General features: G+C 45.2%; 1 protein-coding gene across 2 annotated transcripts in view; it reads left to right on the top strand.

The window, feature by feature from the left end:
• LIMS1 (LIM zinc finger domain containing 1) overlaps positions 1-16,825 on the top strand; it is a 107,490-nt gene that overhangs the window by 28,716 nt on the left and 61,949 nt on the right. Inside the window, exon 1 of one of the 2 annotated variants that reach the window (XM_075336448.1) lies at positions 8,269-8,341. The exons of the other annotated variant lie outside the window; for it this stretch is intronic. The gene's annotated coding sequence lies outside the window, so the exon portion shown is untranslated. Of the gene's footprint in view, positions 1-8,268; positions 8,342-16,825 lie in introns of those variants that run through there. 2 annotated transcript variants of the gene reach the window in all.

Raw genomic sequence — 16,825 nt, 5'->3', positions numbered from 1 at the left:
TACTAGATCCCCGAGGTGATCTGAAAAGGCATTACCAGGACAAGTGCCCCCAAAGAAGTACAAAATTGCCAGCAAGAAGGCAAGGAAGATCTCCATGCATGGCATAACAAAGGCAAAATAGCTTACCAAAAAATCAGATCGCCTAAATAAGCCTGGGTAACACGTGGGGACCGGCGTTCCAACACGTGTTTCGCGTGGTGTGCTTCGTCGGGGGACAGATAAAATAGGTGCACAGTACAGACTTTATAAAGGAACCCTGATTGCCTCTGGCCCATTCATCTGCGCGTCATAGTGATTTCAGCCGCTACGGGTCGCGTTGTGATTCAGCGTCTTCAGCGGAGACCGGATGGAAGAAAACTTCCTGTGACATCACAAACACTTCCGGTTCTCCACCACCACCACGCCCAGAAGGCGGATGCTTCAACGATGACGCGTCACGCGTACCTCCCATTCCAGGAAGGGCAACTCTACCTATCCGGAAAGTTACATGCAAATAAGAAGAAAGTAGTCTCACTGCGATCGGAATAAGTAAGCACGAAGTACATACCATATCCCCAACATAAAAAGATCACAGGAAAGTAGAAGTTTGTAAGAGACCGGATGTTAGAAGGAAAGGACGAGAGAGGAAAAGGCAAACACACATGTATCCACAGGAGGCAAAGAGCAATCCATATAGGTCCACAAAATAGACAATTACATATTCCTAAGTAGGCAATTGCAATATGACTCCTTGGTGGGTCCAAAAGTGTGAGATTCATTTACAAAGCATGGTTGCCGTGAAGTTCCTTTTCCTTCCATCATATAAATCCATAGAAATCCAGGTAGGGCTTGGAGTGGGAGGGAAGAGGCGAAAAAATGGCAGTGGGTCCATAACAACTAAACAAGTATAAAAAACACACTGTTAAGACTCAATTTTAATAGAACTGCCACATATACAACACGAACAGACACAATGGTATATAAGGAAACTATGTATAGTGGAATGCGCCGGACACATATACCATGAAATCCAGTGGAAGAGGATTCACTCCCCTAAGGGGATTATAGGACGAGGTCAATCTCCAAATCAAGGTCAGAATCAAAGGGAATACTGGATAATTACAAGAACGGAGCAAAAGTGAGCCGTTCGTTTAGCCCATATGGGGACTGAGTACCAAGGGTAAAGATCCAGCGGCACTCGACCTGTGCCAGACGTTTTTTAAGGTCGCCCCCACGAATCCCAAGATGTACCCTATTGATACCTCGAATTCTCAGGGATGTTGGGTCACAATTATAAATTTCTCTCAAGTGACGAGGTATCGTTTTTAGAGATTCTGGGTGGTCTCCTTGGCTGCTAGTATATCCCGCACGTGCTCCCTAGTGCGGCTGCGGAGCTCCCAGGAAGTCAACCCGATATATATCTTGCCACAGCCACATGTGGCGTAATAAATTACGCCAGATGTGCTGCAGGAGATATATTCTCGGATCGAAAATTCTATTTTGCCATCTGCAGAGCAAAAAGTGGTGGCTCTAATGATGTTTTGGCATCCCCGGCAGCTTCCGCATGGATAACAACCAACTTGTTGAGGACCACAGCCAAAAAGGGGGGGTCTCTTAACAACATAATGGCTGTGTACCAACATGTCTCTGAGACTCCTTCCCCTCTTAGCTGTCATCATCAGGCATTCAGGCAAATACCACTCCAGAGATGGTTCCGTTTGGAGAATAATAAGCCCCATGCTTACTCAGCACGCCTCTTATTTGTTCCCACTGACAACAGTAGGTAGAAATAAACCTGGCTACTGGGCCAGGTGATGTTGCCGGGTTGACTTCCCGGGAGCTCCGCATCCGCACTAGGGAGCACGTGCGGGATATACTAGCAGCCAAGGAGACCACTAACCCAGAATCCCTAAAAACGATACCTCGTCACTTCAGAGAAATTCATAATTGTGACCCAACATCCCTGAGAATTCGAGGTATCGATAGGGTCCATCTTGGGATTTGTGGGGGCGACCTTAAAAAAAAAAAAAAAAAAAAAAAGTCTGGCACAGGTCGAGTGCCGCTGGATCTTTACCCTTGGTACTCAGTCCCCATATGGGCTAAACGAACGGCTCACTTTTGCTCCGTTCTTGTAATTATCCAGTATTCCCTTTGATTCTGACCTTGATTTGGAGATTGACCTCGTCCTATAATCCCCTTAGGGGAGTGAATCCTCTTCCACTAGATTTCATGGTATATGTGTCTGCGCTGTGGCTAATCAACCCGGCGCATTCCACTATACATAGTTTCCTTATATACCATTGTGTCTGTTCGTGTTGTATATGTGGCCGTTCTATTAAGACTCAATTTTAACAGTGTGTTTTTTATACTTGTTTAGTTGTTATGGACCCACTGCCATTTTTTCGCCTCTTCCCTCCCACTCCAAGCCCTACCTGGATTTCTATGGATTTATATGATGGAAGGAAAAGGAACTTCACGGCAACCATGCTTTGTAAATGAATCTCACACTTTTGGACCCACCAAGGAGTCATATTGCAATTGCCTACTTAGGAATATGTAATTGTCTATTTTGTGGACCTATATGGATTGCTCTTTGCCTCCTGTGGATACATGTGTGTTTGCCTTTTCCTCTCTCGTCCTTTCCTTCTAACATCCTGTCTCTTACAAACTTCTACTTTCCTGTGATCTTTTTATGTTGGGGATATGGTATGTACTTAGTGCTTACTTATTCCGATCGCAGTGAGACTACGTTCTTCTTATTTGCATGTAACTTTCCGGATAGGTAGAGCTGCCCTTCCTGGAATGGGAGGTACGCGTGACGCGTCATCGTTGAAGCATCCGCCTTCTGGGCGCGTATGTGGTGGCGTCCCTAGCAGCAGAGAACCGGAAGTGTTTGTGATGTCACAGGAAGTTTTCTTCCATCCGGTCTCCGCTGCAGACGCTGAATCACAACGTGACCCGTAGCGGCTGAAATCACTATGACGCGCAGATGAATGGGCCAGAGGCAATCAGGGTCCCTTTATAAAGTCTGTACTGTGCACCTATTTTATCTGTACCCCGACGAAGCGAAACACGTGTTGGGACGCCGGTCCCCACGTGTTACCCAGGCTTATTTAGGCGATCTGATTTTTTGGTAAGCTATTTTGCCTTTGTTATGCCATGCATGGAGATCTTCCTTGCCTTCTTGCTGGTAATTTTGTACTTCTTTGGGGGCACTTGCCCTGGTAATGCCTTTTCAGATCACCTCGGAGATCTAGTATCCCTTCCTGGGTCACGTGGGGTATCTTCCCCTTCATCACTTTCTATACGCTGGTCTATCATTGTGATTACTACTATTTATGTTATACCCTACAGAACATATTTAAATAAAATGATTTATACATTCCAACCACGACTTGTTTCTGGGTATTTCTGCTATTTGGCAAATTTAAAGACTCTACACTCTTGGGTTTTCATTTACCGTAATCTGAGTTGTTGCCTATTATAATTATCTTATGGTTCCTTATGTTTTAGCTTTCTATAATATACTTGTGAAATAAAACAACAGTAATTAGGACGCTCCATGCGGCAGTCACATTACCTTCTTTATATATGGCCGTTGTAGGATATTAAAGTCGTCCTATATGTGAGTGTATATTTGTGAAAATGTGTGTGTGGAAAATAATATAAACTCTAGATACATAGGACTTTTTTATGCCTTTTTTTTAACATTTCGCATTTTTTGGGCCAAGTTAGTGTCTGTGCAGAAGCTCTGGCGTTCGTGCATCTTTATACTATAGCTTGTCAGCCGAAATGACGTCCGTCTACTGTGTATGGCGGGTTTAAGGCCTATTTAATATGGCAATATATGTGTGCCATTTTTACAATTCTATTTTATGTATTGGGGTATGTTCACGCTGACTTTTTTTTTTTTTTTTTAGCAGTTTAAAAACCGGACGTTTTCAAGCAAATAAATGAACATAGTGCATAGAAATGTCCAAATAACCGTTCTGTCTTATGTCTCCTCTTTTAGCCGCATCAGGTTCCAGAAACCTTGAAGTGATAACATGAAGGGCAACTTCATTCTTTAGGCGGCTTCTTCTAGGACGCCACTCACCACCATAGCGGAAAGTACAGGGAAAAGATGTCGATGGCAGAACCATTGCAAAATTCCATAGCAAAGTCACTTTCATGAAACGGCATGGCCTAGAAAAACTCGGCTGAAGAAAAAAAAAAATGTGTTGTGTACATGCCGTAAAGAGCATGTTCACAATTCGTGTTTTTGGAGCAGAAACTAAGTGAAATTTCTCCAGAATCCTCCTCAAAAACTTGGGTTTTCACAAGTCCACAAAAAGACTTTGTCCCTGATTTCTTCAAGGTCTGCCATTTTTCTCAATGGTGTTGATAAGGGGGCATAGTGGAGTCAGACACTTCTGATTCTTGAAGAGATGCATGCCTCTCCATGATTCTGGAGCATCTGATGAGTGGCGTGCACATCCGTTTTTTTTTCTCCAGAAATCTAACTCTAGTCTGAGACTGGAGTGATAATTCTGGTCTTCAGAACACCGCAGCTTGTTATGAATTTTTACTAGCTATAGCATTGCACCCTGTCTTGTGTGAAACTGGCGTGAGAATGCCTACATTCTGGGACTTTTTCAAGCTTGTAGACCACATTTTTATCATGAAAGTTTAGTTGAATCGGTGCCTTAGTGTAAACAGAAGGAAACCTGTCACCTGATCCATGCTGTTTAAACCACAGGCAGCATGAATCGGAGCCTGGCTGGTGGCAGCCATCTAGTGCAGCCCTGCCATTCTCCCAGAGGACAGAATTATCTGCAGTCTGAAATCAGGGCCGAGAAAGGCGATGTTGACATGGCATTATGGGCTGCTTGATATTGTGCTTGCATACTCTATCAGCACCACTCCAGTGTTTTTTGTTTGCCTTCAACCTAAGGTGCCTTCCCTTAGAATTATACTCCTTTTCTGGCTTTTTCACCTTTTTTATTGTCGCTGCTCCAGTCCCGCGGCGTCATCTTGTGACTGTAATTTCTGACTAGCCAGAAGACAGAAGTTACATCACAAGCGCTCAATGCAGCTTTATGAGAGTCAGAATGAGGCCCCATAGAGTTGCATTGAGTTGTGACCTCTGTCTCGCTCGCTCACTCCATGAAACATTGGAGCAGATGGCAAGTCACAAACTAGAAGGCCGACCAGAGAGGTGCGGATAACAGATGAAGACACCAGAGGGTGGAGAATAAGACCAGGGGCAGGGGACTTGGATTCAAAGCACCAGTCCAGCGCTGAAAAGAAATTAGAAAACATTGAAGTGGTGCTTTAAATATGGCTGGGGCCACACGAGGCACTAGTGTGATGCTCGCATGACACTCGGCTCACGCTGGCAGCATAGCAGGAGCCGAGTGTCATGCGAGTGTCCCTGCGACTGAGGTCTGACTTTGCAAGCGCTCAAAAATAAGCAGGCCATTTCCATTTCTGAGGAAGGCCTATATGTGCAGGCCGAAACGTCAGCTTTTGTCTAGTCCTTTGCATCAATAAAAAAAGTCTACCGAAATTCAAAAGAAGCATTGTTTCAGACTCTTACTTTTTCTGTGTGCCCGAGTTTATTTTTGAGTTCTGAGATATTTTTCTCGGAGGCACCAATCATACTTGAGTGAGCCAGACATTATTGTTTTACTATTGACTTTGCAAGCGGACCCCAGCTGCGGGGGCAGACCGGCACTGAGGAGGGGCGGGCGGGATTTATCTCCCTCTCTCCTCCGTAGCCTGCTATTGCGACTCTTGCTCTGCCCGCACGGTACACCGGTGTACTGCGAGTGCAGTGCGATTTTTCTCTCGCCCCATTCACTTGAATGGGTGCGAGAGAAAGTCTCGCACTACAATTGCGGCATGCTGCGATTATTTTCTCAGCCCTAATCGGACCGAGAAAATCGCTCATGTGCGCTGACACACAGGCTAGAATTGGTCCGAGTGGAATGCGATGTTTTATCACACTACACTCGCACCGATTGTCTCACCGTGTGGCTTAGGCCTAAGAGGACCACTGCATGAAATCCAGTAATTGCAGAAATGGATAATCGCTTTAATTGGATCTTAAGGAAACCATAATGACTCTTAAAAGTCACGGGTCAGCACTGTTTTAAATTTGGGAGTAGTGCTAAAGCTGTATAAGCACTTGTACCCCAATAAAAAAAGATACCTTTCAAGTAGGGGTCTGGTGTGCCAGCCATGACAAATCTACCATGGAAGCCATGTGGAAATCAGTGGGAAGTGCACTAGTGGGTTAGGCCTCATTCACACATCAGTTGTTTTTTTTGTTTTGTTTGTTTTTTTTTGCATCAGTCACAATTTGTCTTGTGACTGATGTGATGGATCCGTCGCAGATTTTGGTAAAAGTGATGTAACAGATCCAGTAAAAAACGGATCAGTCATACCATATTTTTTTTACATGGCAAAGGTCATTTGCCATTGAAAACATATATGAACCCATCCTGGAAGAAAGTGAGTGAGACTTTTTATGACCCAGGAAGGAATTTTCACATCTGAGCATGCTCGGTTACTAAAAGACGGATCCATCGCTGGTATCCGTCCATTTTTTTGACGCAGAGAAAAAACGTTCATGTGGACGTCTGCTCCGTCGGCAGGACAAACACTTTTCGACCCACGACGGATGAAACGCAAGGCCATCCATCGCAATCCGTCGCTAATACAACTCAATGAGAAACAAACAGATCCAGCGCTGGATCCGTTTTTCCCCAAAATGACGGATTGCAACTGATGGTAAAAAACTGATGTGTGAAAGAGGCTTAGGCTAAGTTCACATTTCCGCTAAAATCTATCAGTCACAATCCGCTGCTCTTGTAAACAGCGGAATCCGTTTAGCGGATTCCGCTGCTCCCATAGACTTGTATGAGCAGCGGATTGTGACTGATGATGCTGCGTTGCACCCTCCGCCCGACTGATCAGTCGTGGAACGACTGACCGCCGGGCGGGGGGAACGCAGCATGTAACGTTTTTTGAGCAGCGAGATCCGTCGGATTTCGCTGCGCATGCTCTCTGGCTCCCTGCACACGTCACCAGCTTTGGTTGGTTACCCGATATTTACCCTGGTTACGGTGCAAGGAGCCATCGCTAAGCGGTGTAGGCCCGTAACCAAGGTAAATATCGGGTAACCAAGGTAAACATCGGGTGCTTTGCTGTTACCCGATATTTAGGCTGGTTACGTGTGCAGGGAGGCCGACACTTCCCCGCTCGGCCCCGCCCCCTCCCGCACTCCGCACATGTATGTACACACACATACACTCACCTGTCCCCAGCCATGCAGACCGCAGCACTTCCACTGACATCCTCAGCGCCTGGCCCCGCCCCCCGCTCGGCTCCGCCCCCTCCCGCACTTTGCATGTGCACACACATACATACATACATACATACATACATACATACATACATACATACATGCACATACACACACTCACTCACACATACACTCACCTGTCCCCAGCCATGCAGACCGCAGCACTTCTACTGACATCCTCAGCGCCTGGCCCCGCCCCCAGCTCGGCTCCGCCCCCTCCCGCACTTTGCATGTGCACACACATACATACATACATACATACATACATGCACATACACACACTCACTCACTCACACATACACTCACCTGTCCCCAGCCATGCAGACCGCAGCACTTCCACTGACATCCTCAGCGCCTGGCCCCGCCCCCCGCTCGGCTCTGCCCCCGAACTCCGCCCCCCGCACACAACGGAATCCGACAAAGAATTCTGTTCTTTGTCATCCGTTGTACAGCGTTGAACAGCGCATCAGTCACATGCGTCAAGCGACGCATGTGACTGATACAAATCAACGGAAATGTGAACTTAGCCTTAGACACCTTCTTCCAGGTGCACTTCCCATCGGATTGCTTCTGCCTTCTATACTAGGTTTCTTATGACTGGCACATAATCTCTATACAGACAAGGTATCACTTTAATTAAAGGACAAGCGCCTATGAAGGCAATTTATCATTCAAGTTAAATTAGTGCGTGCCTTGTGAAGCTTGTCCTGGGATCCCTGGCAGTGCAGGGGAGGACTGACTGCTAGGATGTATACCTGTTACTGAATAATCCGGAGCCTGACAATGAATGCCGATTGCCGCATTGCATGGTAGACTAGTAAATAGGGATCTTTTCTGACCTTCTGTAAATGTGCGTGGTGCACAGGAGGAAGCACGGCCCAGGAAACATGTATGTGGCAATAGCTGTAAATGTATACGTTGTAAGCTGTGCTCCTAGCCGCAGCCTCGAGTGGAGGAGGACTATGGTCACTGGCAGTCATCACTGCGGTGCAGGGGTATCCCATTGCTCTGAAGGTATGTGTCTGTACAAAGTCGCTCATACTTGTTCATTTGCAAAATGATCTGTGCAACTGTTGTATGAAATACTAAGTATAGGCGGAAATGTGATGTGTGCACGATTTAGTGACCTGCGGTGGATGGCTAGAAGGTGGCCATATTTAGGCTATGTGCACACTAGAAAAAGGATTTTTCTTAAGAAATTTCTTGAGAGTGAAGGAATAGCGCACCTGTGGTAAAAAACGCATCAAAAACGCACGTGCGTTTTTGGTGCGTTTTTGGTGCGTTTTTACCGCTGGTTGCTCCCTGCGTTATTGTGCCATTATCTATGGTAACTAACGCAGTTAGCTGCAGAAAAGAAGTGACATGCTCATTCTTTTTCTTAAGAAAATCTACTGAAAGAATTTTCTTAAGAAAAAAACGCAGTGTGTGCACAGCAAATTTTTTTCCCCATAGGTTTTGCTGGGGAATGTCTGCAGAAAGGTTACAAGAATTTCTCAAGAAATTTCTGCAGCAAAAACGGACCAAAAACGCAGGTAAAAAACAGTGTGTGAACATAGCCTTATTGTTAGACAATTCGATGCTCCAGAGAACCCGGGATCAATACTGTGTGCTCTTAAATAGCTTATTTAGTGGTTACCTTCCATTATTGATGATATACAAGCCAGTCAATGCACTTATGTGCTTCTTAATAGTTCTGACCTGAACATGTTCTGCACATATGGCTGCCTTACACCTTAAAGGGAACCTGTCAGGTCCAATATGGACCCAAAACCACGGGCAGTTCTGGGTGTATATTGCTAATCCCTGCCTAACCGTCCCTGTATACACTAGCATAGATAAAGATCTCTAGAAAAAGTATTTCTAAATATCTTTTACTGTATGCTAATGAGCGCGGGGACTAGTCACAATGGTGTTGGTTCCTGCTCTCATTCAGCTCTCTTAGCATGTTAAACATGCCCACAGGGGCTTACTAACATGCTATTCAATGCACACTGCTAGTGTCTTGTCACCGCATCAGACGCTGGGCACATGATCAGAATGCCCCGCACTTCTGGTCATGCGCACTAGACCTCTCTGAAGCCGGGATGTGTACACGCGGCTTCATAGTGCGCATGACCGGAAGTGCCGGGTATTCTGATCATGCGCACTGCCCGGCGTCTGCTGCGGTGACAACAGACAGAGGTACACACTTCACCGCTGATGACACTAGACAATGGGCATTGAATGGCATGCTTACAGGGCAAAATGAGCACAGGAACGAACGCCCTTGTGACTAGTCCCCACGCTCATTAGCATATAATATGATCTTTAGAAATACTTTTTCTACAGATCTCTTTATCTATGCCAGTGTATACAGGGATGGTTGTGCAGGGATTGGCAATATTGCACCCAGAACTGCTCATGGTAATGGGTGCATATTGTACCTGACAGGTTCCCTTTAATAGTTCATGTCTTCCGTCTTCTGCAGGCTTGGTGGCCAGTTTAATATGTATGAAAACCGGGGGAAGGATCTGGCATTTCTAGGGTTTGGTTTTTTTCATGCTAGATCCTGGCACAGCACGGGTGACTGTCGGTGTGCCTCTCTCCCACTTATTAGGGTATTGTTCCACTTGTGTACAGCTTCCGATGCTAGAGTATTGGAAGTCATATGCTAATGACCCTCTACGGCAAGCGTCAGCCGAGGGTCATGTGACTGTGATGAGATCTCGTATCACAGCCTTGTATAAGAGGGAGGAATCGCTTTCTCCCTTCTCCTCCGCTGCCTGTCTGCGTATGTCGCTCTGTGGTCGGATGACATGTGAGTGCAGTGCCATGTTTCACACGCTCCCATAGACTTGTATTGGGGTGCATGAGCCGTGAATCGCTACCGAACGCAGCATGCTTTCATTCCTTCTGCATGCCGCTATGCCATGAGAAAACAATCACAGATGGTCACTGCCCCATAGTTTTACACACACACACATACATTTTATATATATATATATATATATATATATATATATATATATATATATATATATATATATATATATATATATATATTATAATATAATATTTCGCTGCTTTCAGACCTGCCAGATTCTATCAAAATGTGAAATAAATTAATCTGATCGGTAAATGGCGTTACCAGTGAGCAGCTAGTGTACGGGTACGTGGATGCAGTCTCAGCCGTCCTGTGAGTGCTCCCTGCAGCAGACCGCAGCTGCCCATACCCACGATCAGGGTTCGGGGGCTGATGCGGATTATAGTTCTATTGGAGAACACTCACGGCTCTGTAGCAATAAATTGACATGCTGAGGCTGCCGCAGGGAAGGCGGACCGCACGTCAATTTACACTGCTGGGAAAAGCAAGCACAGCGGGCACAGGATTTCTAAAAATCCCATCAAGTGTGCTTGTACTGTGCAAGGCAGCGTTTTGAACTCGTGCTGCGTCTAAAGAATTGTGCACACTGATCGTGGGCACACAGCCCAAAAGTCACGCAGCACATTACTAGCTTCCCCATTTCCAAGTTACACTTTACAGCAGGCTCTCAGTACTGCAGTGACAGCATACTTACTAATAGGGGCCTGCAGGGCAAAAATGTCACATTTTCTAGGAATTGTGAGAAATGAAGACGAGTCAGGCACAGAGCACAGACCTTTATTCATGGCTAATTCTCACATGCTCATTACAGGGAGTGATTACCATGAAATGTCTCACCCCATCCCCCGCAGGCCTGGTCATATGATATCTGATCATAGAGCAATACTCCTAGTGGCAGGAAACCTGTCATCCCTCTGATCATCGGTGACCAGGACACAATTATTTCTAGCCTAGGAAACAGTCGTGGAGAAAATTGATCTTTTCAAATGTTACAATTCAGAGTTTTATCTTTCAGCCTCCAAGCTGGGGGCCATCCTCTTCATCTGGGGACGTGTCATCACTGCTTTGTCAGCTCCTTTCTCCTTGCCTTCTCTTGGGCTAATATTACACCTGTATTGGAGGTTCTTGGTGTAAATTTTCAGATTTCTAAAAAAAATTTTTTTTTCCTGAAAAATTATGAACACCTGATGATATCTTAAAGGGAATCTGACAGCAGGTTTTTGTTATGGAATCTGAGAGCAGCATAATATAGGGGCAGAGAGCCTGATGCCAGCAATGTATCGCTCACTGTTTGGTGCAGTTTTGCTGCAATCCTTCTTTTTTCTGTTGTAGATATAGTGGTGTTCAAATTGCTGAGCTGTGTATAACCCCACTCACACCTCTGATTGGGAGCTATCTGTGTATACTATACATTGTCAGTAAGCTGCCAATCAGTACAAGGGTTAGTGTTACACAGATTAGCTCGTCTGTGAGACCAAAGCCCCCGTCACATTTAGCGACTTACCAGCGATCCCGAAAACGATGCGACCTGATAGGGATGGCTGGTAAGTCGCTGGGAGGTCGCAGGTGAGATGTCACACAGTCAGCCCTTACCAACGACTTAGTAACGATACAGGTCGCAGTAGCGACCTGTATAACGATCTCTCCTGTCATTGGGACCCTATCACACAGTGTCAAACACAGCAATGCATCCTGCACAGCAGGACATCGCCTTTTAAGAAAATGGTCCAGGACATTCAGGAACGACCGGCGACCTCACAGCAGGGGCCAGGTCGTTGCTGGATGTCACACATAACGAGATAGCTGTTGCGTCACAAAAACCGTGACTCAGCAGCGATGTTGCTTAGTGAGACGTGGCCACTAGTCCTATGGTGATAATATCCTGCTGATAAAACACTGATTGTATTGAAACTACAGCACACAGCCTAATAAGTGAAAAATCTTTGCAATCAGGTGGTCAACATCTACATTATGCTGTTCTCAGATTAATTACCAAAAACCTGCTGACAGATTTGGTCTGTCAGATCCATTGGTGTCAGTCATGAGCCTGATCCTCCTCTCTGATTTTTGGCACCTAATATAAATCTAAAACCAGATGTGAACAAAGCCTTACACTCTCACACTGAGCCCGCATCTTACCCTGCACATGTCTGCCGATCTGATCAGCCAATATGTACCTCTAACAGCCGCGTCTGGATTGGAGATCACACCACGGCTGTGAACCAATTAAATCCCACGGTCAGGCTGACAGTGGGATTTAACCCATTACTTGCCAAATTAGCAATTTTCTTTTTCTTTTTTTTTTTTTTTTATTAAATGACAGATTTTTAATGATTTTGGGTCCTAATGAATCAGAAACCTAATTTGCCAAATTATAATTAATAATTATTAAATTAATAAAGTATTATTACTAATAATTACTAATAATAATTATTAAAATAATAATTATTGGACCTAATTATAAAATCTTAGTTGCTAGAAGCAAAAGATTAGGCATCCCAAAAAAAGGACATTGGTAGATAATAGGTTAACACTCGTCGGTGGGGACCGCGCCATTCACCGCTCCCATTGATGGCCCTGATGGATGTCATGACAGCAGAGGGTGAGCTGCCGACCCCTGTTTCTGACATTCATGTGAATATGAAGATAAAAACATTTTTTTAAAACTATTAAAGAAAAAAAAAAGGAAAAAGTTCATATCACACCCATTTTTGCCCCCATTGAAAGAAAATACAATAATAATAATAAACACATATTTGGTATTGCTGCATTCAGAAATATTCAATTTATCAAAATATAAAATAATTTTTCACTACTTAAATTAAAAGAACTATCCATGTTTGGTATCTACGTACTCGTACTGACCTGGAAAATCATATGACCCGGTCAGTTTTACCATATTGTGCACACGGTAAATAAAGCAAAAAAGAAAAAAAACAATTGTGTGATCACACTTGCTTTTGTAGTTTCACCACACTTGGGATTTTGTTTTTCCCTTTTTCCAGTACACTATATGGTAAAATGAATGGGGTCATTCATAAGTGCAACTTGTCCCGCAAAAAACAAGCCCTCATATGGCAAGATTGACAGAAAAATAAAGTTATGGCTCTTGGAACAAGGGGAGGAAAAAAGGAAAATCGCCGCGTGGTGGAGGGGTTAAAGAGATCTGTCTGATCAATCCCACCAGACGGTTTCTCTTATTTTGCTCTGTGAATTTTATAATATTATCCACACCTTTACTGATACAATGTTACTTCCTGACAGTAATATTGTATTTCACATGCACATGAGGCTTAAGTGCTCTGGGAGTATCCAAGCACTTCCCATGCCTCCGAACTCCCTGGCTCTATTCCATGCCCAGCCCCCAACTTTCCTATACTTGACTGACGGCTCTTGCTGTGTAGTTGTAGTCAAGTTGTGAGCTGTCAGTCAACTAGTGGAAGATGGTGGGCTGAGTGGGAAATAGTGCCATGGAGGCAGAGGCTAGGGAAGTGCTTTGTCACTCCAGACCAATTAAATAGGTTATACGGTCTTCTAATGAAAGTATTCTGATTCCTTAAAGTGTGCGCACCACACACTGTCAAGATCCTCTGCTGCTGCTAACGAGGGCGGGTGTCAAATGAGCAAGTATGGGATTTGCATACTCGCAGCCTCATTCCAACTATGCATGCTCGTCCTCATATAAATGACTTGAATGAAGCGGAGCACATCTAGCTGGCACGTCACCACATGTAAACAAATCGCCTGCTTTCACTGACCACACCGGAGATTCCTGACCGTGCGGTGCACGAGCTGTAAGAATACTTATGTCTACACCACATACAGTGATCAGACTCTCATCAGGAGACTGGACAATCCCTTTTAAGCCTCATTTGCAATATATTGCAATATAATCCTTATGCTAACAGCTGTTTGGTGAAGCCCCCCATATTTAGTATGGGTCATCAACGTCTTCATCCATGTTCTCCACCCAATTAGTCAAAAAACAAAATCCCTAAGTTTACTGACACCTTTTCTGTAAGATTTTAAAATGTCTTGACTGGAGTAAGGTGAAAAATCCCATAACCACCTTAGTAAAATGTTCAAAAGCCTTTTTGGTTCGTCTCGCAAGCAATTTGCCAATGGTACAGTGAAGACTGTATATGATGTTAGTGTGGTAACCAGGGTCTGGTACATATGCTGCCCATGGTCAGGCAGCATGTATCAGCTGTCAGGTTTAGGGATGAGCAGACCTGTGGATGTTCGGGTTCAACTGAACTATTGTCAAGTTCGGTCCGGTACATAAACTTGACCCCAGATTCTAAACCCAATAGAAATCAATGGGGGGGTCTGAACATTTGTGCTGTAAAATGGTCATAGTAAGAGCTAGGGGGCTGCAAAAGAAAGCAAAATGGGGTTAACAGCAGAACAATTGTCCTATAAACAAATATGGATAGGTAAGTTACTTAAAAGAACAGTATAAAAAAATAAAAAAATAAAAGAATCTTGAATCAGGAAACTGAGGTCCAAGTGGAGGAGCAGGGGGTGGAGAAGGACATGGCAGTGTAGGTGGACGAGGCGGAGCAGGAGGTAGTCAACACAGTTTTTTTTTTTTTGTTTTGTTTTATTTGGGGAAACCACAAAATATTGGGAATGGCAAATAGAATGAACATCTGCAGTGGAATATAATAATGGCTGTTTGCGGCTGGTATACTCTTCTAGTTAGTCAAAGGTATGAATAAGTTCTATGGGATCCACACATGGTTTATTTAAGGAATGTGAGCTTGCCCACTTGGCTGTCGATAGGCGGATGGGCCCATCTGGGATCACGCCCCCATGCCGTGCTAAACACACATTCTGACGGGACACTTGCCGCTCGGAGGGCCAGCACGTCCAAGGCATAAAGGGCAACCTCATGCCATGTGTCTAGTTTGGAGACCCCGAAGTTAAATGGGGTAGATACATCATTCAGTATGTGGACACTTCTGGACATGTACTCTTCCACCATGTTGTTGAAACGCTGCCTCCTGCTAATACCTACCACATCAGATGATGGTGCTGGATGTTGTGGTGTGCTGAGGAAGTTTTTCCATATTTCAGCCATTCTAACTATCTCTTCTGAGGTGGTCCGGTGGTCCAGCTGTGTTGGTGACTTCCTCTGCCTTGTGCTTTTACTGAGCCGCCCGCTTTAAGGTGGGAATGCAGTAAGTAGTGCTTCTACCAGCGTGTCCTTGTATTCCCGCATTTTCTGGACCCGCTCCTGTAACGGAAATACGGTTGGCATGTTATGCTTGTAGTGGGGATCCAGAAGGGTGGACACTAGTAATCAGCACTGGTAACAATTCGGGTAACTCGGCGGTCATTGCCCAGGTATATCGGCATATATTTACTAAAGTGTGAAAGGCTGCCAAGAGGCAACGACAAGCTGTCCTCTGAGAGGTGTATCATCTGTGTCCTCTGTATTCTGGCAGCCACACTCCAGTGATGCCAGCGAGCTGCTTTGACTGCCACCCTGCTGTGAACATGGTTCCTCACCCTCAAAACCTGGCTGAACAATTGTGTACCTGGACACTGTAGGTGCAGGAACCCACCCTCTGAGCCATGTGTGGACGACTTGCTTGATAATAATGTGAGTGGTCCTGGTTCCTCCTGCTCCCCTTCCTCCTATGCCACCTATGCCACCACCTCATTCATCATCAACTGAAGTGGTTTTTCAAGGAGGCATAGAAATGGGATAGCAATGCTGATGATGGCACCATCAGCGCTCTCCATGTTTGTGGAGTACTTGAAGCAGCGCAACAAGGCGCACACATCCCGCATGGAGGCCCACTTGTTGGTCGGGAAGTGGTCTTGTTCCACAGAGCGACTCACCCGTGCACGCTATAGATGAAACTCCACTATTGCCTGCTGCTTGCACAGTCTCCAGCATATGCAAGGTGGATTTCCACCTTATAGGTACATCACGATGAGCGGGAAGGCAGAAGTAACGCAGCAGCGAAGACATGCGAGCAGCAGCAGGGGGAGAGTGCCAAAAGTACGCACAGACATCCGGCACTTTACGGAGCAGCTTTGACATCTCGGGGTAAGTTTTCAGGAACCTCGGCAGCACCAAATTCAGCAAAATGCGCCATCCAAAAGATATGCATCAATGCCTAGGCCCAGAGCTGCTACAAGGTTCAGCGGCACCAACCACTCATTGGTCTGTTGTTTGATCCCTGTCCACAGCTCCTGTGCAGTGTGGGATTATTCCCCAATACGGTTTGTTTCAGAGCAGCCTGCTGTCGCTTTCCCCTGGCTGGGCTGAAGTTGTTATTGCTGATATTACACTTCCTGGATCAGGAGGTGGAGGAGGAGGCATCACTGACAGAGAAATGTCCCATAATCCTCGGTAGTGGTAGGACATGCACCAGAACGCCTTCTGCCTCTAGGCCATCGAGTGCTACATTTACCCAAAGGGCAGTTCGAGAGAGAACGCCTCTACCCTTACCTACTGGTCCACGTATTGGTGGTTATGTGGACCTAGCCACTGATGGAGTTGTGCAGTGCACACCTATTTTTTCTACACAACATGTTTGTTTAGGGCAGGGATGGCCCCCTGAAAACTATAACTTTATATATATATATATATATATATATATATATATATATATATATAT

The sequence above is a fragment of the Anomaloglossus baeobatrachus genome, chromosome 2, assembly GCF_048569485.1.
Source record: "Anomaloglossus baeobatrachus isolate aAnoBae1 chromosome 2, aAnoBae1.hap1, whole genome shotgun sequence".
Lineage (NCBI taxonomy): Eukaryota > Metazoa > Chordata > Amphibia > Anura > Aromobatidae > Anomaloglossus > Anomaloglossus baeobatrachus.
This window is presented reverse-complemented; position numbering and strand designations above follow the sequence as displayed.